The sequence below is a fragment of the Catharus ustulatus genome, chromosome 3, assembly GCF_009819885.2.
Source record: "Catharus ustulatus isolate bCatUst1 chromosome 3, bCatUst1.pri.v2, whole genome shotgun sequence".
NCBI lineage: Eukaryota > Metazoa > Chordata > Aves > Passeriformes > Turdidae > Catharus > Catharus ustulatus.
In genome coordinates this window covers 96,071,892-96,097,481 of record NC_046223.1, presented here as the reverse complement: position 1 = coordinate 96,097,481, position 25,590 = coordinate 96,071,892, and the positions used below count along the sequence as shown (strand labels likewise).

General features: G+C 37.0%; 1 protein-coding gene across 2 annotated transcripts in view; it reads right to left on the bottom strand.

The window, feature by feature from the left end:
• The window catches only part of CSMD1 (CUB and Sushi multiple domains 1), a 1,108,435-nt gene that overhangs the window by 599,859 nt on the left and 482,986 nt on the right, over positions 1 to 25,590 (bottom strand). The window lies entirely within an intron of this gene.

Here is a 25,590-nt window from a genome sequence, read left to right as displayed (position 1 = left end):
AGTAATTACTGAGTTACATAACAATCATTAAAGACATACCTTTACTCTCAACCACACTTCCCAAACAAATTAGTGTAAATACATATCCTTCATGTTTATTGACTATTGTATGACCCTCACCAATTATTTAGTAGAGCAGTTTCCTGGTACACCGCTCTTTAGTGTTTTTTCCACTTTCTAAAACAAACTATTTTGTCTCATGATGAGAGAACATTTTTCTAGGTAACTCCATGAAAAGTAATATGAAGAGTAGTAAATTTTTTTTTTCCTAACACATCCTTCATTTTCCCCCCCTTTTTTTTAAGAGTATGGCTCTCTAGTTCAATATGACTTGCTTTATTAAAGGGTCCACTCGTTTTTACAGCATTGGATTTTTTTTTACAAGAAGAATACACAAGAGATTAAGGGAGAGAATATGGACAAGAATGATAACAAAATTCAGTCTACTAAAGTAAAATGTGTATTCACCGCCATTAAAGTATTGCAAGATGGAATTTAGAAATTGCCATTTCTGTTGAAAACATGAATGTTTTACCCGAGTCCCCTATTCTGCTGGTCACAGAGAGTACTCAAATTAAGCTGTCTGGTACCAGATAACATTTTAAGAAATTATAAATGAAGTGACATCAACAAGTACTACTCATAGACTAAAAAAAAAAAGATGTATTCAAAAACATACATTTCTACAGACAATTACAGTCATATACCATGCAGAATCAAAAAACAAGATGTCCTTTTTTAATGTGCCTGTATAAAATTATATTCCTTCCTATACTCAAAATTCTATCAGTATCAAATATCTGCATTTCTCATTCTGCCCTTCTATTTTTCCTCCTCTACCTATACTCTCTCATACTCCTTCACCAGTCTTCAAGGCTGAATGCTTTTCAACTTGCCCTCATTTTCTTCAACCCTTATGGTTGTTTTCTCCTATTATATGTCTTCCACTTTCACTCTTCACATTCCTTTCAGTCTCACTTTCCCCTCTTATCAGACTGTATGTGAGCTTTGCTGCAAGCATAGTTGTATGAAATGATTTTCAGTGCTGCCAGCAGCTGGGAGAGCATGGCTCTAATGATCCTTCATGTGAACCAGACTAAAAGCCTTAAGTACAAGTGACCTGTAGTCCAAAGCAAGTCATTTGCCACATTTTAGTTTCTCCATTCCATAGAGCCTATATGCAAGAGTATAGGCATTATACAAAGACAAAGATATTTGTCTAGGACAAATTCCCATTCACACAATTCCTCAGGGGCATCCCCATGCTTTCCCACAACCTAGCAGAACCAAAAGTGACCGTGCCACATCATTCATTTGTAAATCAGACATTAAACTTTTCTCAGTGGATACATCAAAGGATTTACAGAGCAGAGAACAAAACAGCTCCAGTTGCAAGTGTTCCCCTAAGGACTGAAACACCATGTGTTAGCAGATACTAGATATTTAAACAAATGTAAAAAAGGATAATGGTGCATAAAATCATAATAACTCAAGATAAGCAGCAAATTAACACAAGTCTTTTATAAATTAGCAGTCTTTATAAAAGCACTCCATTTACTAACAGCTCAGAGTCTATACTCAGTCTCTGACACTGAACAATGGTTTCTAGCTCCCAGGAGGCTGCTCACTCTATCTGCTCAGTTCAATAGGACACCTTGGCAGCTCTGCTCTGCTGGGGTTATGACAGCCTTCTTCACGCAAACAGCAGAAGCCTAAGGAGGAGAACCATTTTCTGCAGGTACATATTGCTCTGTATACACACACAGTTCTAGCAGCCCCATACTTTCAGGATTCCCTACATTGGCAAAGAAAGCTGCTACAAAAGAGAAGCTAAATTTCCCATTTTCCATTGGTTACACAGCCACTTCCATATGGGAAAAAATAATTTTTTTCAGATAGTTTTTCTCATAGTGTTGTTAATTCCAAATGAGAGCTGTGGTGGATTTTGATTCCAGCTCCCCTATACTTAATTGGATGGGTGAGGTTAAAGATATTTCCAATGGTCAACCATGCCACAGTGTAAGATTACATTGAATATGCCAATCATTAAGTTCAGACAAATGCATAAAAGGCTGCAGAACTTAAATTCTATTATTAATGTTAAATTGACGTTCACATCAAAATAGCAATACTCTGTCCTGCTCAAAATAATAATGCATTTCCTAATTTGCACTCTTATTAATATGATTAGGTGATGAAGTGCAAAGTAACGACCCAAGTGCATGCATAAGCATTTCCTGTATTAAGCTACATTGAAAAAATATTTTTTATAAACAAATTAGACATCCTACTTCAAATATTGCAATAAATTCTGTACATATACATAAATAAAAAGGGAGCATTTATTAAGGGTTCCTTATCCAATTTTTAAAATAGCTCTGTAAATCTATCAAGTACTAAGTGGAAACAATAGAGAGAGAAGTCATTAAAACATAATCATTGCTTTAAAAGGTACAACCATTCTTACTGACATTGCAGTATGAATTGCAGTGCAGCATGTCAACCTTTGAAAGGTGTGTTCAGGCTTCGCAGGTGAATTTAAATGGGTAGTCATGTGAGAGGGCCATAGTAATGCTTTGGATCAGAGCTTTATGACAAGGGTATACCAAAACTGCTGCAAAATTTGTATATTCTTAACACAGATATATAAATCAATATCGCAGTTAAGCGAGACAGACAGGGCTGGCATTCCCACCAGTCCTTTATTCACAAACTACACACACCTTTTACAGACTTTTTTCTCATGCAACTCTGACTTCTTTCATAGACCTCTCTCTGAAAACTCTGACTTCTTATTGGCAGCTTCACACTGTACTGTTTCCTTTACTTATGACTCCTGCTTTCACCCTGCGTGGCTGGCTATGCCCCAAGCCGTCCCTTGCATGACCACATCCCTTACCTCCTCACAGCACAGGCGGCAGCTGCCTTCTCTTACTCCAGCAGACTCTGTGTCTCAAGCTCCAACTGCAAGTACCTATAACCAACCAGCGCACCCACTGCTTTATATCTCCCAAACTGATTGGCCAGACACAGATGTTTCCACTCCTTGGTAATCAGTACAGCTGCAAGTCATTGGGGACAATTCCCTTTGCACTATCCTTTCAGCCTAGCTTTCCACATATTAATGCAGGTAGCTTTTCAAATAACTTTATAGATGATTATAAGTGCTCTATGCAGTAGTTTCATTTAGGATCCTACTGTCAATACTTATGGTTGACATATTGAATGCATAAGCTGCAGTGGTACTAAAAGCAACAGTATATACTACTGTGAAACTCTTGAGAGCTTAGATTTTAGGCAGGAGGCTGGTGTTTCATTTATCAGGCACGACTGGGCAGCCCGGGGAAAAGAAAAACACTGCATCCCTCTGACAAATCGCTTGGCTCATACAGCAGATGCATCATGCTTTTGCACTTATCTACCTAAGGTTGATGTTATATACTTACAAGGAATAAGCCTTTCTTAAATACGATGCAATACTCCAGAGAACTATTTCAAGCTAACTACAAGATGCTTTTCCAAAACATACTCTCTGAATGTGTAATTCTGGAGATATATCTCATTTATACAAGATGGACAAGAAAAGCCTGAGAGAGGAATGTGTAAGATTTGTTATTTCCACAGCAGAAATAAGAAATAGCATTGCCAAAATACATAACCTTTTGTATTCTTGCTCTTTAAGCTGCCTGCCTTCTGTTAATGTGCTAGCTTTATTAATGCAAAATTATTAGAGATGATCTGACCAGCATCCTACATATTTAATACCACATTCAACAGAAATATGTATTCCACATTCTAACCATCCAATTATTAACATCTGCTCAGAAAACCACAATTCAAATTGCCAAAAGCAATGTATATCTACACCTACATATGCATTAAAATGTGTCCTCCTGTGTTGTATTTCATTCTATTGCATTTTTTCTGTGATACTTAAATAATTGACTTTAGTATACAAAGAAAAAAGTCTATTGCTAGGTCTATGGTCCTTGATCACAGACCAGCTTTAATATATAGTTAGTTGCCCTAAGTAAGAAAATCTAGATGCAAAATTATTTAATGCCTATGTGCTGCAAGACCGAACTAATTTTGGTTTGCCTAGGGCAGTAACATCTAAAGAGCTTCCATTTTATGAGTCACCTTCTTATTCACCACTATAAATTTACAATGTATTATTTGCTTGGCATTAAAAAAATATATTTATCAACATCAGAAGCTTTGGTTTGACTCTTACTGAGGTTGAAATACAAATGTCAGTGTACTGGTTTTTGGCTGGAGTAGATTTAGCTGTTTTTTTCAGCTCACATGGTGCTGTGCTTTGAATTTGTGCTGGCAACAGTATTGATAACAGAGGGATGTTTCAGCTATTGCTGAGCACTGCTCATCCAGGGACAAGGCCTTTTCTTGCCCACCTGCAAGGAGTCTGGGGATGCACAAGAAGTTTGGAAGAGATACATCCAGGACAGGTGACCCAAGGGATATCCCAGACCATATGGTGTCATACTCAGTACAAAAGGGGAGGAAGAAGGGAGCAGGGATGAAGAAGAAATTAGGTTATTCTTAGTTAAGACGTTTGTTTCCCCAAGTAATGGTTGCATGTGATGGAGCCCTGCTTTCCTGATAACCTGCCTGCCAGTGAGAGTAGTGAATGAATTCCTTGTACCGTTTTGCTCATGTGTGCAGCTTTTGCTTTACCTATTAAACTGTTTTTATCTTCCTGATTGTGTCCCCCATTCTGTTGTGGGGAGAAACAAGTGAGTGTCTGAAACTGCACCCTATTGCCTGTCCCCCAAATACCTTGCAGAGCTGGCCTGGGATGCTGTTTCATGTAGAACATAAGATATTAAAGGCTCTTCTCCCAGGGTTGGTATTCTGCTTTATTCTTAGGTTTCCATGTGGTCAGAGCGAGAGATGGGGATAAAGAGAGAGTCCACACGTGGGCTCAGAGTTTTTCTCTGGGTCAGGAAAGGGGAGGGGTCAGCCTTGGCCTCTGGCCAATCCCACCGCAGGGGCCAGTCCACCGGTCCTGCAGGGGTCACAGGGCTAAAGGGATATACCATTCTTAAAGCAGTAGGGTATTGGGTTACAACATCTCACCCTTTTTTTGTTTAAAAGAAGAGAGAAAGGTATTAGGTTGTTAAAAAGAAAACAAACATTTTAAAACATGTTAAAAGTCTCTGAGTCTGCCGGGAGGTAGGGTATTGGGTTACAACAAGTGTCTGGATGGGACACGGCTGCCAGTCAGGTCTAACCCAGAGCAATCAGTGTAACACTAATGCTGCCCACAATGCTCTCTGAAATCTTACTTTTTACATGCATATGCCATATGATGTCTTGAGACGCTAAGACAATCTTTTAAAGTACAGTAATTTCGTGATTACAAGCTGCACCATTTTGACTAAAATTTTGGTCCGAACCCAGAAGTGCGGCTTATAATCAGGTGCGGCTTATATATGGACAAAGAACAAAAAGTTGCTGTTTTAGTTTGGAGGACAGGTGTCTGCTGAGAAAGGCAGAAGCTTCTCTTTGAAGTGGAGAATGTAAACCCCCTCCCTCCAAATTATTATAATTTTAAAATCAAGGGGCTTTCAGGCAAAGATATGGGAATTAGGAATAACAGTTCTTTTCTAGGGAAATTAAAATAGAAATACAGTACTACAAAAAAACAAACTCCAAACCCTGACAAAGTCAGAGTACAACCTGACACCCCATCAGGCAGGGTGTTGGTAGCAGTCCCATTCCATGGTGGCTGCATCCTCCTGCAGTGACAGATGTGATTCAGTTGAAGCAGTGCTCCTGTAGAAGGTGCAGTTTCCTTCCAGAGGTCCAGTGGTGATGTGGAGAAATCCTGTTTTCCTCTGGAGTCCAGTGGAGAAAGGGGCTCCCTTAGTGTCCCAAAACCTCTGTTTTTATCTTGGTAAGAAATGTTGGGCTCTTTCCCCTGGCTGGAGCAACTTCCAATGGGATGCAGTAATTTTATCAGTCACACAGTGGGACTCAATGGGCCATTAGCAGAAAATGACTCCCTGGAGGAAGGATGGGTTGTGAAAAGATAAAAAACAATGCCCCACCTGGTTTCAATGGATGGTCCATTAGCAGAATATCTGCTGTTGGGATAAGGATCACTGTCCCCACCCTCAACAGATGGCGATAGAATAGATACCTTTTATCACACTGTATTGTAATGTGCAGGTTATAATCAGGTGCGGCTTATAATCGTGAAATCACTTATTTATTTTTCAACAAGTAATGAGTTAAATGGTTCAGGAAACACTGTTTATCTCCATTTTAAAATGAATGGAATCCATTACTCTAAAAACTTTTTGTTCATGTCTTTACATTGTAGAAACAAATGTTATACTGAAACTTTGATGAAAGTTTGACTGTTCCTAGTTGAAAGGAAGTTCAGGAAGATCATTCTTTCATCTTGCAGCAGTAATATTTTTGTCAACATGATCTGGAAAAACCTGTCTTTTATGCTTTCCATCATAGTGCTAAAATGTACAGTTCTGAGAGCATACAGAAACAAGCAAAAATGCTCAGAATTCCTCTCACACCTATTCACCTGCAGAGCCATGAAATAAACTCAGGTTTTACGTAAAAATTTATAGATTTCTATTGGTCAACAATGCATATTATCTTTCTCTAGTTCAGGGACAAAAATCTGTAAGCAGACAGTCTCCAAGGAAGGAGAATAAACAGAATCTGGAGATACTTACTACTGTGAAACACATAATTGAACACCACAGGAAAATGATCGCTGCAAAAACTGTTAAAGTAAAACTATATTCTGCACACTTTTCATCTGCTAAATCACACCATGCTGAGAAGTACCTACTGGCTGAGCCTCACACAGATTCCTGAGGCACTTCACAAATGAGGAAGTCACAGTTGGAGGCAGTGGAATTGAGTTCCAGAGCAGACAACAAAGCTCTAAGCTATAGGTTCTCTTTTTAACAGCATGTTCGGATCATCATTCAGTCACTGATCAACCTTACCTTATTACAGCGCTTCCAGTGCTGTAATAAGCCATGAAACACATGGCAAAGGATCACAATAGAAGGTTCTCATGTTACTTTATTTAATAGGCGTAATCTATTCTCTGGCTACAGTTGAAATCATGCTTTTGAATTTGCACTAGAAGTGAATGGAAAGAACTAATTGCATAGGATTAGGGATCTCTCATTCACATTACTGAAGAATCTACCAGGAAATAATAAGTCCCTTATCTAGCACCCTTGCTTTCATCTGTGGTGTTGAGACAATCCCTGAACACCAAGGAAAGTGTCTTTGACTTTATTTATGTATTTGTATTCCATATACCATTTAGTTTTCCCAGAATCACAGAATCTGCTGAGTGGGAAGGGACCCAAAAGAATCACCGACTCCAACTCCAAGTCCTGTACAGGACAGCCCTAAGAGTCACACCATGTGACCCGAGAGTGTCCAAATATTATTGAGCTCTGTCAGGCTTGGTGCTGTAACCACATCCTTAGGGAGCCTGTTCCAGTGCCCAACCACCCTCTGGATGAACAAACTTCTAACATCCAACATAAACCTCCCCTGGCACAGCTTCAGGCCATTCCCTCTGGTCCTGTCACTGTCAGTGCAGAGCAGAGATCAGAGCCTGCCCCTCCTCTTCCCCTCACGAGAAGCTGTAACTGCAGTGAGGTCTCCCCTCAGTCTCCTCCAGGTGAACAGACCCAGTGCCCTCAGCTGCTCCTCATGCGGCTTCCCCTCAAGGCCTTCACCACCTTTGTTCCCCTCCTTTGGACTCTCTCTAATAGTTAAATATCTTTCTTATATTGTAGTATAATGAGGCTGCCCCAGCTCAGAGCAGAGCAGGACAATCCCTCCCTTGCCTGGGTGTGCCTGATGCCCCCAGGACAGGGTTGGCTCTCCTGGCTGCCAGGGCACTGCTGGTTCATGTTCAACTTCTGTCAACCAGCGCCTCCAGAGCCCTTTCCTCAGTACTGCTTTTCCATTACTTTTATTTTAGTTAAAAGATTATATGTTGTATAGAGCACATTATTTTGCAATCTATTTTTACCATCTACATTTAATTTCAAATAGTAATTTTAAAAGATACTTGCCCAAAACTTTAAGTTTCCTAACATCATTAATAATAATAGCATGGACTCTCAGTACTTGGGCTTTTATGAGTATTCTAACAAATAAATCATCTTGGCATTATAAGGGTTTGTGTAGTAAATTGTGATACACCCGCTACACTGATACACCTAAAGCAGAAACCTGCCTTCATCTAAGTGTGGGAGTAAACCAGTAGCAAAAGTACCAAAATAAATTCTGGTTAAGCATGAAGATGATTGTACTATTACTGCAGTTTTATTCAGTTTTATTGGTACAAGTATGTGGGCAACTTTTTTCAAGTCAGTTTGTTAAAACCAGGCAACTCTTCCCATCTTTTCCTCATAGCCATCTCAGCTATGAGAAAGAAAAACTGATGGATCACAACAATCACCCACTACTTCCCTATTCTGGCTAGAGTGGCAAGTAACAGATATTGTGGGAGAAGTATAGAAACAGAGCAAACATTCCATGATAAATAATAAGCTATTAAGTCAAACCATTTTAACTTCCAACGGGGGCTCAGGGACTTCCTAAGTCCCAGGTGGATTCTGTGTATTTAGAAGTCATCAGGGAAGTTTTGTCATAATTTTGTTGTGACTTTTAGTCCACCTTTCAGTTCTATAAGGTTCCATGAACAAAGTTTCAGGGTTTTTTGTAGATTAAGCCTTGGCTGGGGAAAAACAACTCAAAACAAAACAGAGACAAAAGCATTATTGTAGATTTTGAAATATACTGAGTATGGACTGCAAGCTGCCTCTAGTGTCATTCACTGTTAGCATGGAAGTAATGACTACAGTCTGCTTCCTAAAGATAGTCTGCATTTGGAGGTTTGTGCAAAGTTGGGGTTCTTACAAATTGCAATTTGTTAGCAATTGTGTGCTAATTCCCTCCATAAATAAGGCATTATTAGTGCATCTGAAACCCAAATTAATAAAGCAAGAGAAGCAGACATCTTCAAAGTCTCACTGACAGCTAGTGCAGTAGCCAGCAGGTAAAGGCAGGGGCTCTGGACTGCTTTCTACCTCTCTCAAAGATATGGGTTATGCCAAGCCTTTAGATTTCAGAGCTACATGGGCTCAGTGACTAAACTAGGTAGCATAATTATCACATCAATGTTCTTAAAAGGCTCTGGGGAAAGTGTTTTTTGGTTTTTTTTTCCTTGTAAGTAATGAAATAACATATTGCTTCAGCCCAAAAAGATTACTGAGCAAAAGAATGAGAGCTGTTGGTTCTATTTCCTATTTGTTGCTATCTATGTTTTGGATATGTTTTAATCTATTGAGTGCTGTTTAGAACTGGGAGAGGGAGAGGGTGGAAGAGAGACTGTAAGTTCCTGAGTACCACCCAATGTGAAAGGAGACAGGGACTGTCCCTGGCCACAAAAGGGTGTAAAAAGTTGCCATTTTGTGGAGGGCGTGTGTGCTCGCCTCTTGAGAGAGAGATACACGCCCAACTCAGCTGACTCATGACAAATAGCGTTGGTTTTGGTTTGGTTTTTTTTTGCTTAGACGACTTTATCTGCCCTTAATTGCATCTAAGAGTGAGTTATTTCTAACCTCGTCTTAATTTTAAAAATTAACTAGACAGTTCCACATTTACTGCTGTACTAGCAGCACCCTCAAAGATAGCCAGCAAGAGGAACACTGACACAGTACCTGAAACTAACATCCCCATACAAACAAGTCTATAGTTACCTACACAATTAAAAGCTGTCATCTCATTCACCAGAAATAAAACTGAATTATTCTCCCATTCACAAAAGGGATGAAAAAATCTATTGAAATTGTACCACTATGGATTTTCTGCTGGCCAAGTTAAAGTGCTCTCACTCCAGAGATGCCAATTGAACACCTTCCATAGGCAACCACATTATTATGAACACTTTTTATTATAAGTGAAAATCATCTGAGAAAAGTATTGATTAGAATGGATTTTCAATCAGAAATAGTAAAGGCAAAAAAATCCTCTCCAATTCAGGTATTTCCATACAAAAGAAGTTCAGAGTTCCATCAGACATCAAGGAAAAGTGACAAGAGAAGAGAGATAAATGTCCAAAGAGAGACAGTGTCTAAATCATTTAGTACAGCTACCTCAACTAATTCAAGAATAAAAAATAAATGCCTATAAGATACTTCTTTTAACAGATTTTCTTTTGTTGTGTACTGCAACACCATCACTGCAGCATTGAAGTCCATGGAGCCTCTTTCCCTTTCTCCCCTCCCTCTCCCCTGTAACTACACATAAGCTAGGCTGTAAAAGGGACTGAGTGTAGCTTTTCTGTAAGGATGTGGAGATTGGGTAGGCATTTCATATTTTATTTCATAGTTATAAGAAATAAAAAGCATTCATATATTTTAGTTAAAATTGTATTTATGAACTAATGTCCTAAAATCCTTCAGATTTTATATATTCATACACAGTAATTTCACGAATACAAGCCGCATGGACTATAAGCCGCATCTCTGGGTGTTGGCAAACATTTCGTTCTTTGTCCATACACAAGCCGCACCTGAGTATAAGCTGCTCTGTCGTTCGCAGCGAGGACCCGCGTGCAACAAAGTTGCCAATTAGTAACAGAACGGCGGCAGGGCGGGGTTTACTGGCTCGGCTCGGGCTGTGCAGGCTCAGCCCACTCGGGGCTGCCGACAGGGCCAAGGTGGCCCAGCCCAGCGCTGCCGCTCGGTGGGGCCACTGGGGGCTGTCCGCTGCCTCTGGGCTCAGTCGCCCTGGCCCGGCGCTGCCCCATGGTGGCAGGCAGGGATGGAGCCCCCCCCGGTCCCGCGGTGCCGGGCGGGGACGGAGCCCCCCGCCTTCCTCCCAGGCTGCGGCGATGGTGGTACGGGGCCCCCGCCTCCTCCCCGAGCCGCGGCAATGGCAGCACAGGGCCCCCTCGTCTCTCCCCCGGGCTGCGGCAGAGGAGGGAAGAAGAGAGCTCTCCTGCCTCTCTCCCCACTCCCTCTGCTGCCTGCAGGGAGCCAGGCTCCACCCGCGGTGCAACAGAGTACCAATTTGTAACAATCGCGAAATGCCGGCTTTTACTGGCAGGTGCTCGGCTTGGCACCCTAGCTGGCACTTCTGAGATTGTAGATGTCAGAAAATTATTCACATATTAGCTGCTCCTGAGTATTAGCCGCATTTCTGGTGTCGGAGCAAAATTTTAGTCAAAATGGTGCGGCTTGTATTCGTGAAACTACTGTAATTTAGGAACTAGGGAGTTATCATAGTCAGTTTTGTCAAGGTCTTTCTGGAAAAAATTGAATTTTCAGTTTGCAGTCATTGCCTTTTACCAAACTGTGGACCTTCATTTCATTGTTTTTGCTGTGCATGCAGATCAACTGCACAGCTTAAAATTGAAATAAAAAAACAAACTGATGGCAAGTATTTCTGGATTTTTTTTGTACAGTTAATGAGGTTCTTACATACATTTTTTAACAACCACATTTCATAAGGCACTATGCTATGTTATTTGATATGTGTATGCATATCTTTATTTTTAAAAAACTAAGTCTAAGTCTTCCTGCAAGAAGAAATAAGCGCTATAAATGCATAACATGTGGCATAGCCTCCAGAAATTACTGTATATGGACATGGCTAGAAAGTAGATGTAACATACATGTACTTTCACAGTAACTTTGGAATTGTTAGCTTCTGAGAGAATGTATTCTCTCAGTTCCCACAAACATGGAACACTTTAATTTTAGTTTAATAGGTAATACAATATTTATCTTTACAGGAGTCTGAAGTCACCTATTTGCTTTCAGAAAATAATTATGAGCAAGCATACATGCAATTAAGGGATTCACAATCTCTTATCAATATATCAGCTTGGAAAAACTCTCTCTGGCTGAGTAATTTAGTTTTGATACCCATTTAATATTTTGGCCACTGCTGAGATTCCAACAAGGGTGCTAATTAGTGCCAATTGTGAGGCTGGCTTCTGTGGTACAGCCATCTGTCTTACAGATACTGAATCATTTAATTACTTTAAGGTGTAATTATAAATGTCTCAAAGCATTTGAGACTAACCATTCATTAATTTAAAAAAACCCACAATGTTACTGTCAGACACTAAAGAGGGTTTTTTAAACCAGATAATATGGTTTAAAAGATATACACTAGTTACAAAGTAGAGCCATTGCACTAATAACAATGTAGTAAAAGTCAGATGAGCAAAACAAAATTTCTAACAGTATCCCTGAAATGAAAATCTACATAAGGAACAAACTTAGGGTACTTTTTAATTTGTAATTTCAAAATTTCCTGAGAGAATGTTGAAACTTAATTTTTTTATAAGGATTCTAAATGCAATTATTTAAAGTGTTTGCATTATTTTTTTACAGTAGTGGGACAACATGTAATTGTAACAGTAACACCAGGGCATGATAACACAACTGAACCCTACCTTAAAAAAAAAAAACAAAGCCAAAAAAACCCCAAAAAACTTTAAATGCGTAACCATAACTCAGTCTTGAGCCCAGATATGTAGCATAAGGTGTATTTTACTTGAGTTTTTGTCTTTCAGCTTTTGCCTCCCATCCCTCCCTGTGCATTGCCCCCGTCTGCAGCAATGGAGTGAAGCCTTCTGTGGCAGCAGCTCCCCACGCCAGCTGGATCTTTCCACACAAGTCAAGTTACATCACACACATGCTACGCATCTTTTAAATAGATTACTTTCACACTACAAACACCAGCATCTGGAATTTTTATCCCATGGTAATGAAAACCTCAAGGAGACAAGATAATACTCTCCCGATTGTACTGTTATTTTCACAAGAAATAGCCAACGTAAATACGTGATGGATACATGGGCACTGTATTTTACTGTATGGAGGAAAGTTTCAGAGATGCGATGAACTACAGCAGCTCTTTGCAAACATTAACTTGTGATATTTTGGAGGGAAAAAAAAGCAATTAGGGTATCATTACATTAATTGGAAATGCCGAAGGCTGAAGAAAAAAATTAGTATACATAATTCTATAAAAGAATAAAATATGATTTGCCAAATTCTCTCTCCCTTTTTACCTGAAAATAGGTGCCACCAAAGGGATGCCCCCTAACCTTTTTAAAATAAATTGAAAAGCAACATGGGTTACAGAAAGAGCTTTTATCTCTTGTTAAAATGATAAGAAACATCTGTGTTCAAATTTTAGGAACTTCAAAACCAATTAGAGATGATGCTCTGGGACACTCTATAAAGCAATAAAAATATCTTTAAAATACAAGCTAGAGTTTAAAATTTTAAACAATGAATATTTCAAATCAGTCAACATAACAATTAGCTTATTTCTATGTAAATCAATTCATCATTATTGATATCTCATGACTCCTGAGTACAATTTTTCAGAAAACATTTTTTCTGAAACACTGCAGAGGGGAAAAGAAGAGAGTTATTAATAAGTACCTCTCTTAATCTCTTTTGCTAAATTAGATAAATGAGAGGAAATTGAAATCTGTAATGAAATATGTAATTTTAAAACAAAAGCTCTGGCAAAGAAAGCAAGCTGAATTAAATGGACTGAATTAAATGGACTCTGACTAATTACAGCCCACCATATCTCCTTTTCTCTGGTGTCAGAACACTTCTCATATTGACATGATCCATCCAAAACATCGGACATCAGTACAGTTACTTGGATAATTTTGTGTGAACTTATTTTGGTGCTGTGTTCTAATAATGACTAATGCCCCGGCATGTATTGTAATTCCATGGACTTCATGCCTGAGTTACCCTACCAAAAGTGATGGGCTATTTTTTAATATAAAGATTTAACCCCCATGTCACCATGTAAGTTTTCATTTTCATTCTTAAATAGCAAAAGTCTCTTTGCTCAGCCTTGGGTAGATACAGTTTTATACCTCACTGCACCTTACAGTTGTCTGCAATATTTCAGATTTTCCATTTTATCATTATGCAAGACATATTCAACACATTTTCATTTGACCTCGCTAATTAGCATCTGCATGCTTTGTCTTACATAGCTCCTACTCCTGTACACCAAGTAAATACTTCCCTCTGAGTGTTTTTACTACCTGATGGAAACAGAGGATGGTGTACATCCTATTAAAGGCCTTTGTGCACAATGTAAATCAATCTAAATTTCCTTAAAGGCAATGAAACAAAAGAAGTGCTTTCACAATATGATTCCTCTCAAACTGAGGCAAACATCTTAAGTGGGTTGGATGAATTGCACCTTTTTTTAAATTTACTGAATAAAAAGTGTTTCTAGGGTCAGGTAGACAACTGTACTACACATGTCTAAGGTTACCTGATGTTAATTCTAAGTGGGGAATTGCCAGGCCAATAAAAAGGGTGCATGCTCTCTGGGATACAAAACTAGAACCTAGAACCTGAATATAAGGAATTTTGCTCCTGAGTAAATGGGAAGAATTAACAAACCTGAGTTGGTATCCAGTGGTCTAGAGAGCAATGTAAGGCAAATCTGTGTGATGTTTCTATTAACAAGTGTGTTGTTGCAGTCTACCAAATGGAGAAGACTGGACGCATTCTCTTAAGTCCCAAACCTTTATACCAAAATATGTATTATTTAGCTCTAAATATTTAGGATTGCATTACTTGGTGAGCCACCAGATATCTTGCAAACCACCATGAAACCTTTCATCTAACTTTAAACTGAAAAATTAATGAGAATTATATAATTTTATATCTCATGAAGGATTCTGCACAGATCATGTTCATCTAATTTGATTCCACACTTTGAACAGCAATAAAAATGTGGACTATAGTAGCTCATCTTGCTCTTAAGCACAGATATCCATAATTCTCATGAGAAAGACAGTCCTAGCTTTGGAGTATGCTGGAGCCTGGGGAACCTTTGAGTTGTCTATTGAAACTCTACAACCACAAAAACAAGAACTCAAAAAAGGTGAAAAAAAAAAAATAAAGCAAATATAGTAACAAAATAAAGCAAACCTGAAAACACAAACAAAAAAACCCCAAACAAACCCAAAAAACTACCCATACATACAAAAACCAGACCAAAACAAGAGGAGGAAAAATTACACAGGAGCTTTATGGGTAAGGTTGTTTCAGAGAAATGGGTAAAATCACAATCTAGTGTATATTAGTATATTTTTGTGTCTTATCAATTAGATAATTAATGCTGGTATGCAACTTCTCATTCCCCAGGGAGCACTTGAAGGACTAGATGGATAGTCATTTTTAGCTTCTGTATTTTTTTCTAAACCAATAAACCTTGAACTCCCTCATACATTATCATAAAACTTCAAAAACATGATGTGGAGACAAGCAGTCTCACACATGCGAAAATCAAAATAGCAATACAGCGCAACAGAGCTAATTAAGCCTGGCTGTTTGTCGCAGCAGAGCTGCTTGATTCAGAAGTCAGAGCAAGCTCAGAAATCATTCTGTGCTGCTACACTGCCCACAGCAAGAAGGAAAAAGAAACACCCAGTTTCTGAGCAGTGGGGATTTTACATAAGTATTATGAAGCTGATGTGAACACAGTAAGTCTACTAGCAGAAGGATGTAAATATTCTGTTTCAAAATAATCTTGATAAGATGGTGATACATTTGGATTTCAGAAAATACTGCTTGAAAAGTACTGGCACTAAAGTATTCTACACTTCTGAAGCAGAATATTAAACTAAGTTTTACTCATACCAGAAGAGTGAAAGTTAATTATGTATTTCCCAGCAGGAAGCTGGGAGGTCTAAATTTTTATAAAGATTCATTCCAGGGATGGCCTGCTCCTTTTCCACATGAAGGAATAAGTGTTCAGATGTCTATTTCACCAGACTTAATATTTGGTGCATGCACTACATTAAGTCTTCATCTGTTAGTTTCTATTTGGTCAATATGCTCAATAAATAAAATTATCAATAAATAAAAGAAACTTATTTTTTTTCACCTAAGCATTTTCTAAGAATTTTATTTAAAATACTTCTGACTTCAGGTGACATATAGACCCAGAGCAGAATTTGCTTAATTGTTAATCACTTTCTGCATGAACTATTTGCTCTACACTTTTGTTTCTGAGAATAATTTAAAAAACCACCACTTCCATTTTAAAACAATAATTTAGCAATTAAAACTAAATCAGTTTAAAGACAGATATAAAACATTTTAATTAGTTTATATATGCTATACTAATTTTTTAAAAAAATTGAGATCTCAATATTGTATTTACTAAGTCTCTTTCAATTAGTTATGGAATTACATTATGGAAATAATCATATTAGATGATTTCCAGGTACTAAAAAACCCAAACAAACAGGAACTTCATAGAACACAGCATCTATTTGAACAATTTCTTTGATTATACCTAATTTATTTTACAAATATATGCTTCTTTTCTCTGCTAATTTTACATTTGGAGAAATGTTATGAAAAGTCAGCCTCCAGAATTTTCCAATTCCCTCCAGGAAACAAGGAGCTGAGGTTACTCTCTGCTGTGAGAAAAGGTTAATTGACACATAATCTATGGTGTATCTCCTCTCTGCTTTATCAAAGAGGAAGAATCTAAATGCTCAGCTCACTTTTAATGTCAACAAAATACTGGCAGAAAATAGGGTTTATGCCAAAGTCATGAAAGCTGTCGTGAATCTGTAGAACATCCAGCATGTTGCAGAGAATGACACTATTGCTATTAACAATTACTTTTGGTTGGGTAGTTTTCAAAACTGGGTTATGTCTCTGTAGGTGCTCTGGCAAACTAGCAGTGATTTTACTATAGGCATTAATTAGGAAAAAAATATTGAGAATCCACCTATGATGATGCTTAGGCATTTTTTTCTAGGGAGGGATCAACTTTAATATAGAACATAAGGCAGAATTTTGACAAAAATGTCACCCTTTCACAAAGGGAAAAGCTGTTTTGTCATGGAAGGCTGAACACACACAACTCTGAGTTGCATCTTTGCTGTACCTGGATCATTGCTGCTGGTCAAATATTCAGAAAAGGACGTATCTTCTGGATAGCCATTAGCTGCTATTTTCTCAAGATAAACTATAATTTAAAAATTAAAACCATTATGATCTGCTAACAACTGTCAGCCCAATGGCAATATGATAAACCCTTGGACAATATTACTCACTGTCCTGAAAACACAAGCTTCTATTCCATAGGAAACCAACTGTCTTAATCATACAGAGAAAGGATTTCACTTCACTATTTTTACACAAGCTGTTGCATAGCACTGTTAACCATTAGTGGTGACAATATGATACACATGTTTTTTTAGAAATTAATGCCAGCATATCCAAAGGATATATAATTGGTAATAAAAACTCTCATCATTCTCCTGCTAGATCCATTTTTCATGTGTTGCTTTTATCAAGTATTAACATTTTGGTTTGGTGAAGTCTTTATTTTATTCTATTTTTCAGAGAAGTCATTTTATGCCCACTTCCTAAGGAATGAAAAAGGTGATTTGAAGATTGAAATCATGAACATTTGTCAAGGTTCATATAGCGCAATACCAATGCCACTAGGGAAAGACCCCTATGTGTCTCATTTTATTATCTAGCAGAGAAATCTATTAGAACAAGTTTAGCTGCTGCCTTCATAGGCATATTCCTCTACTCTTTCAATGGGAGGATAACCAATTACACTGAAAATAATTCTCAGTACCTTTATTTCTAATCAGTTATAACAAGACTGTGCATATTAAACCAGAATGGGCCAGTGTAGAAAAATACTAGTATTCCCTGTAAAGTTCATTATTCATTTGAATAGAAACATGGGCTGGATTACTTCGCTTCACACTACTCAATATTTTCTTTGTTCTGTACTCACCATAAACTATTTAACATAAATAAACAAACACCTTCAAACTAAAATAAGTTATGTAGGTATTACTTTCAAACACTCAGTAAGTAATGAAGTAAGTGAAAGCAGAAAATAATCATTTAAAAATTTGTTTCATGTCATATATTTTTGGAAATGGTTTTTTGGTGTTTTTTTTTTAAATTGTTTATCTGTCAGTTTGAAAATGTGAATAATTGATAGCTAATGTGTGACTGTACACAACAGAGTTAAATTCTGCTTTACTATGGTTAACAACTGAACAATACCTGTGACAAGTACTTTCACTAAGAGAATAGCTTGAAAAAGTAAAATGGAGGAAGAAGGAATAGAGAGTGGAACATTTCTGAAGCCTAAAAGGAAACAAGAGTCTGATAAAACCTGTGGAAGTATCCATATGAAGACTGTGGAAGAACTCTCAGAGCAGGAGACAGACCAAAGAGAGGCAAAGCTGTCCTTTTCCAAGCAGAGGACCAGGCAAAGCCAAGAACAGCAGAATTTTTTCTCCAGAGAAAATGCATGTCTGAAATTATCCCAAATATCTTTTCAAGTCTGAGTGGGACTTGTTACAAATCATTAAAACAAAAAAAAATCAGTTAAAATGGGAGGATGTGACTGTGTAAACAATGCAAGTTAAGATATGAATTCAGGAATAGGTGAATTGCACAAACTGCATTTACCTAACTCTAAATATTGTGTTTCACGGTGATGTCATTACAGTGCACATAAACTGAAGATGTCATGTTAATGAAGAACAGCATCTGGGAGAATACAACCAGATCTGGGAGTTGTAGATTTAGGAGTATGACTGTATTTATTTGTGATTGCTAAAGGACTCTAAGACTGAAGCTGTGATAAGCTCTCTGTTTTGTCTTAACTGTCTATGGAAATTGTGGTACTTTATATTATGTAATCATATATACAAATCTAAATTGTAATAGTAACTCTGAAATTGAAAAGCATAATTTAATTTTATAAGTTATTTCCTTCTGCAGGGAAACATTGTCTGCATTAGTTTAGACCAGCATGGTATTTGAAGAGATCTGCAATGAATCATAACTTTTCAATAGAGATATCATGATGGCAGCATGCATTAGCAGTAGTATACATTCATCACTCCTAATTCTTCATAAGTGTAATGTCATTCATTGGATATCTACTATTTAAAAGCTGGATTGATGCTGACAGCATCAATCATGTATAATTTTTGCAGACTTTGGGGTCTAAGCATCATCTTATGTATTATTGAAGCGAGCAGTCTTTTTACTTACATATGTATTTACATTAAAAAGCTGAAATTCACGCAAATAAAAACACAAAGAATTCTTTAGCTAATGACACATCCAACTAAGAATAAAACAGCCACACATGATTAAAAATTGTTTTTGAAAATCAAGAAACAGCACAAAATACCATCTAACTAAAATTCTTACCCAAAATCAGAACATTCATAAGTGCGGCAATTAAAGTCAGAAAGTATTACTCTTAATTAAGTAGACCTCAAAGAGCCATCCCAATTCCACTCAGATTGCCATAGTTACCTTAGCAGTTGATGAATAATTTGATAACCAGTGAGAATCACTTCCCAAAATACAAATTAGAATTTTGTGGAGATCAGGGTTTCATTTTTTCAGACTGCAGTTGCTGCTCAAATTCAATAAACAGATGTTCTTAAGAACATGGAAACATTTCTGCTAGGATGAAATAGAAGAGAGTCTGAAACAACTCAAAGGAAATGTGTTGTATAGTACAACATGAGAGGAGAAAATTACCTATAATTTAGATATATAATGTCTAATAATAAATAAATATAAATGTAAATATAAATATAAATATAAATATAAATAGAAATAAATAGAAATAGAAATAGAAATAGAAATAGAAATAGAAATAGAAATAGAAACAGAATAATAATATTATAAAAATAGATAAATAAAGAAAGAAAGAACAAAAATCTTGCAATGTAAACCATGCTGGACTTGATTTGGTTTTTTTTTTAGTCTAGTAATAAAAAATACATTATGAATCTAAATATTTTTTCATTATTTAGTTATTTTCCATTAAAAATACTAAAATATGGTCCTCAATTTTGATGAAAATACGAATGAAAATAGAATGAAATAATGTATATTATCTTTTAATGTTACAATTTAGCTATTTATTTACTGTAAACAGGTTTATTTCTTTTTAGTATGTTCTCTGTCTCTGTATCCTTTAGACTAGACTGAAATGGTACTTGAGTGGTGGGAGAAAAAGAATAAACACTGAAACCGAGTGGATTACTGGTAAAACTACATCTGCCATATGATTGAGTCATTTTTTTAAAAAAAAATGCCTCTACAGAAGGCAAAAGTACAAATGGAAAAGAATGAAAACTTTTCTCATTTTACCGACAGCACCAGTTTGGGATGAAAAAGGTAGAGATGACCCACAATTGTATGAACCAATTACTCACCACGTTTTGCAAAAGAAAAAGCTAGTAGATAGTTTAAAGAACAATGTGACTAGTCAATGAGCCCCTAGAGTGCCAGGAGGCCTCAAGGAGAGGGACGGACATAAAGAGGAGAGGGGTTGCTGTAGAGACACCCAAGCTTTGTTCATTGCCAAGGATATCCAGGGGATTTTGGTCTGGATGAATGGCCAGATCACCTGGATGGATCTGCTGAATGGATGGACTGGTTGTTTAAATGCTTCTCCTTGGGCAGATTAAAATAATGTCAACAGCTGAGTTACATATGGATATGGGGGACAAGAAACACCAGGCCCTAGGGTGGGATTATAGATATTATATCTAAAGCCCAGCCAAAATACTTTCAACTGCACTCAAAAATATTAAAGCCAAAGATCCTTCAGACAGTGCATCCAGGGAGCGTTTCTGTGTTTGGCAGAAATGTTTTGACAAAGCATGAATTAAGTCCCCCTGCATGGGCTATGCAGTGCTGTGCTGGGAGAGCTGGCAGTCAGGATCAAGCTCAGGCAGCAGGACCCCTTGCTTCTTCATCCCATAAGCAGTAGCAAAGATTAGATACAGCACACAAATCCATTGAAACCTGCAAGGAAGTGGCTTGAATCCCACAGCTGTTTCAGTGACCTTTGAGATGAGGATGGCCTGTGAGAATGTTCTGAGGAGACAAATTTTAGACTGACTCTTTTTCCTCTAACAATGGTACAGCACGTTTCGAAAGAACACTTTGACAATCTGTTCAGGAAACTCAGCAAGTAGATTGTTGTGTAGTGCTTCCTCAAGTTGAGAACCAGAAGGCATTGCAGAAGGCATGTTACAGAGCTAGAAATAGTCAGGGTAGAGGGAGTCTCCCCAGTAGGCTGAATTGCAGGTCTAATTCAATGGTTTGCTACTTGTCTTGTGAAATACAATTTTATAGTAGATCCCAGTGAGAACAAGTAAGTACAAATGGTGTGCTTCAATGGACAAAGAACTTTACATCCTGAAAGTAATAGTACAGTAGATTGGAGGAACAAGCTACTAAACTAATGGCTACAAGAGACTGAACTTGTACTACATCCAGGAGAGAATCCCACTTGTGGAAGGTTGTAAATTCACTAAATAAGCAATAAACCCCATAGTTAGTCCCACTCATAATGGGCTTAGTAGTTGCACAAATTCCTTTAAAATAAAGGTAAAACCCTGTAGAAGCACTGGAAATGAGGTTGTGCTTAAACAGTCAACTGTGGATCCATCTGCATGACTGTTTCATGAAGGAAGAAAAGAGTATGGGATGCTGGTGACAAGTGGAGAAACACAGAAAAAACGGAGGCATGGACTACGTTTAACACCTGGTCATCTTTTGAAAGAAAATGTGATGTTATATGATCTCTATGGAAATATTGAAAGTCAGAAGATATTCCTGAAACCTGTCTCTAGCATGTTCTTTATTTACAGTAGGATTTAAGTGAGTTATTGATTCCACCCTGATAAATCAAAATAGCATCAAGTAATTTTGAATTCGTAAATTTGGTATTAAACAATAAAGCCTCTGTGGATGGAATTTCTAAAGGAACCTGGGCAAAAAATATTGAACACTGATATAAGGTAGAAAAGATTAGGTTAGTTTACTTGATGTTTACTGTTGCAGAACTACACTCTTAGTTTCCAGACAAAGAAAAAAAAGAGGATGATGGATATAATTTCAACCCATTCTAGATAACCTTTCAAGCTGATACTGATGAAGTGCAACCAATGCCACAGTAGATTCCAAATGACAAATCCTTCCTAAAGTTTGTTTTACCTCGTACCAGTGCCAAATTATGATGTCTCGCAGTGTCTTTGATTACTCTCTGAAATGAAGTGATTGTGGAATCATCTTCCTCTCATTACTCATATACCACGGGAGTCCAAGACTCATCCTGCTTACCAGACAAGAGGTCTGTGAGGGTTTTACATTCCAACACATATTTTTCAGTTTTTTCTTTCTAATTAGCCTTTCCTAGTTCTTCAAGAAAATTTTGTTTAACTTGCCAAATTTAGATCTTATTATTTTGAACAACTTGTTCAAGAGACAGCGTGTTGGAAAAATAATAAGTGTGTTCTTGACCATATGATAGGTGTGAAGTAGTAACTATCTTGGAAACACAGGAAGTAGATACATTTTTAGTGTATTCATAGACTGCCTTTATGGTGTTTTATATATATCTGAGGGACTAAATTATACTTAACAATAAAAAATAGAAGTTAGCTTCATTTTAATTTATCTCTCTATTATTATAAATAAACTTCATTAGTAGCAAATGCCTTTCTATTTCAGCATGAAAATGTAGAGGATGTTTCATTCATCTCACTGTTCAGCACTACTAATGAAGAACTTGCCTTATTTATGAGTTCGCATATTTCTAAGACAGAATTCTACAGAATTCTACATAGAATTGTCCCTAAAAACACCCCTACTGCAAGTTTGATTTCTTTTCTTTAAGGAATATAAATACAGATTTTCACAGAACAGTTGTATCTGGTCAGTGTCATAAACCTGCAGTTAAAATGGAAATCAATGGTGTGGGCAACAGGGCTCCATAGCGACAGGAGACCTGCTGGAAATCTGAAATTTGGAGTTCTCTTAAAAGATTCAATGCAAGGATTTCATCATCCTTTTCATACAACCTTCCAAGATTCTTATCCTCATCATATGGTCTTCTGCATAAAAGATTTACTGATCTTCAGGAAATCAAAGGAGTGCAGAATGCTACTGTAGTTACCAGGTTTAGTAGTGCTGGTGAGAAGCAAATATGTACCTTGTTTAAACATTGACTTACAAGGATTTGGCATTTATAGAGATCAGATCACAAGTTCCGGAAGTATCAAATATGTGAAAGTCTAGAAAACTGCAGAATCTCTTGTTGACATCATTTCTTCCTTAGCATACATAAATAACAATTCAGAAAGTGGAAACAGTTTGAAGGGCAATCTTTTTTTCCAAACTATCATTTTTAAAATCCTTTAAGTAAGCTCATTCAAAAATCAAGTTTAGTGTTGTTCACTTATTACTCTAATGGCAAAATTTGAAGGGATTTCTTAAAACCATACAAAGTCAAACAAAAAGAACATGGTGCAAAGGCCACAGTCACAAATAAGAGTAAAAAAACCATAACAGAGTCCTCAAAAAAGTATTGCACTGTTTGGAAAAATAATACACCCATCCTGCTATGCATCCCCTAACTGGCACCAAATCACATTACATTACATTTGTACCCTTAAATGGCACTAGGATTTGGATGGTTGGTTTTTTACATGAAAATGGAATTTGTAGCTCTTGTGGAATGATGTTTAGAATGTTAAACTGTTTAGTTATTGTTAAGGAGATGGACTATAATAATGAAATTGAGAAAATATTTGGTAGAAAAACAAGTAACAGAGGTCACAATGAATGGTCTGTTCTGATTTATGCATTGTTACTATGCATATGTCCACAGACAGGGAATTCTTCTCTGGTAATTTCCCAGAGAAGAAAATTCTTCTTCAAATATATTTGGGAGTTCCTGGTTGGGCTTTTTTGTCTTGTGAGCTTTTATGAGGAGATTTTTGTTTGCTTGTTGTTGTTAATGTTTTTAATTATTGAGATTCTAAGTCTTATTTTGACCCCAAACCTATTTCAGAGTAATTAAAGGTAGTTCTCAAACTATTCAGGGATATTATTCAAATTTCCTAGTGAATAGTAGTAAATCAGATATTTCAGGTTAGTTTTAAACTCCTTTGGGAGCAGTACATGGTAAATTAGAATGATTGCTCTTAAACTGACAATATAGTTCTCAATTATATTCATACATACTAAAAAAACATTCTCAACATATGCTTACCATAACATCAAGCCTATTATATGCCTATTATATAGCCATTGTACTCACTGGAAAATTTTACTGTTTTATTTCATAGAAGTGTGGCAGTGATCAGTGTTTTATGCCTTGTTTTCCCTTTCTGAGCAAAAGTAGGTATTTGTTTTAAATATGATTGCTTTGTATGTTTGTTTTGTAAGTTTGTTTTAAATTTAATTACAAAGAAAACAAACTGAAAAGCAAATTATGTTCTTCTTTTTATATTTGCATAGTATATTTTTGTATTTTTATATACTACATCATTAACTGTAAGATGGAACTGTCATCCATGTAACCATCTATTATGCTGTTTACATTTATTCCTCTAAAAAAAGCCACAAAATATCAAATATTTTCAATTATTTGTACTCAATTTCTTCTTTATTACAGTTATTATCATAGAATGCAATTTTAAAAACAAACATGTCTGTATGTGTGCATGCGCATGGGTGCCTTGGATGTAAACAAGCAATATTGCTGCCGTTCTACACATCATAAAATGAAGCACAGAGATTCATAAAGATGCTCAAAAATATTCAAATACCTAATTCAGAAGTAAGAGTATAGCATTTCCGATTCTTTGACAATATATATCAAAGTTTAATATACTTCTCAACTAGAAGAAATCATCACTCTAACTGACATGTTCTCAGAAGCAAGTGCTGGCTCTTGCAGTTTTTCAGGACTCAGACTTGCCTTTCAGCAAAATTGGAGCAGTGTTCTGGGCATGGAATTAATTAAGGTAGCTTACAAGATGCTAACAGGTTTATCAGTTTATCATGAGTGACCCTTAACCTTTTCTCTTCTACTTCAAGTTTTACAGTTTCTCTTCCAGCTTTCTCTGCAATCCAACACTACTAGACTGAAGTGATCATTAAATATTAAAGATATCAAAAATCTTTCAAAGGTCTAATTCACCAGGATGTAATAAGAAATAAGCCTATCCTAGGTAAACATTTGACAAGCATGGCTGTGCATGCTTTCTCCAGAGCATGTGATACATGACTAGGGTACCTCTCTCCTGGGTGACTGGAATTTCATGTACTCATCTGCCTGCTAGTCCCGGTTGGGTTTCATAAGTTCAGTGTCCTGAAAGTTAAATCCCCAGAGGGACTTCTCACAGTACACCTAATGTGTACAGACAAGCTTGAATTCATCACAGCACACAGCAGCAACATGTCCGGAAGGAGAAGGAAAGATGGCACAATGTACTCAAAGACGTGTAGGAATCACTGTGGGGATGTAAATACAGCCATGCCTACATACATAAATCTCTCTATAGATCTGTACACGTATCTCATTCAGAATTTTAGCTATCTATTCTTTTTTGTGTTTTCTACTGATTGGTATAATTATATCTCATTCAAGTGCTATATTCCCTGAATTTCATTT